This window comes from Aptenodytes forsteri, unplaced genomic scaffold (assembly GCF_000699145.1).
Source record: "Aptenodytes forsteri isolate BGI_AS27 unplaced genomic scaffold, ASM69914v1 Scaffold166, whole genome shotgun sequence".
NCBI classification, from domain to species: Eukaryota; Metazoa; Chordata; class Aves; order Sphenisciformes; family Spheniscidae; genus Aptenodytes; species Aptenodytes forsteri.
Window position 1 is genome coordinate 8,812,000 of NW_008796110.1, and position 1,068 is coordinate 8,813,067.

The following is a 1,068-nucleotide window of genomic DNA, read 5'->3' on the forward strand; positions in this document are numbered from 1 at the left end:
GGATCTTTTTTACAATGATGATGGTGTCGTATTGTTTACTCTTAACAAAAAATCATAAATCAGAGTGTAAGAATAGGCCCTGACTATAGCCATCCTGTACCACATATTATAAATCTGCTTCCTAATCTGGTATTGTGTTTAATTTTCATGGCATTTGGAGAATTCTTTGCTATGTTAGACAGACCATTAAAGTGCCTGCTCTTGCTGGCTTAGTAGCCGCTTCCTTGTCCTTCATATTTTAACATTAAGAATGACTTAAAAGTCATTGCTTATGTCACTGTGGGTACATATATTTAACAACAGAAAAGGGACAGCTGGAGAGGTCTGCTTAGCTTAGCTGATTGTGACATGAAAAGTGCAGCTTGAAGTCGTAACTTTAATAATCACCGAAAATGCCAATTATTAAAAGTGAAACTAACCCCAAAGATGAGCACTAACACAAAGACATCATAATTACATTCACAGAAAAAAAGAAAAAAATGTGTAGTACCTGAGCTCTGTGCGAGTTTTCTGCTCAAGAATAAATTTATGTGAAGCAAGTCACATGCTCGAAGCAATGCGATTTTGGTTTTAAGTAACTGTATTTTCCAGTGGCTGCAGACCTTTGGGCTCGATCAGGCTGTTACTGAAGCTAATTTTGTGGTTTGGCCACCAATTCCAATGGCTTTTAGAAAGTGCCAAAAAAAGAAGAGCCCAAACTTTGACAACAGCCTTAAAAAATGCCTGTAGTCTACTAACGGTCTCAAAGATGTGACACACATTATGAATCAACCCCATAAATCTATCCCCCAGAAGGATTTATTCTGACTTGAGTGGAAGCTCCCAGTGAAGAAGTTCCTCAGAATCCAAATCTCTCGTCCCAAAATAAACTGTTCCTCAATTGCCTTGCAGTCAAAACAAATTACTTTTTGGGCAAGCCTTTATGTTCCCGCTTCTCCCGGATAAACTTCCATAAAAACTGAAGAGGCGGGAGGGCGGAGGGACGTGCTTTTTCAAGTTTTATCCAAACTCTTCACGTTTCTTCCTGGATTTACCGCGGTGGCACCCAACAAGGGTCGGGGCCAGCGG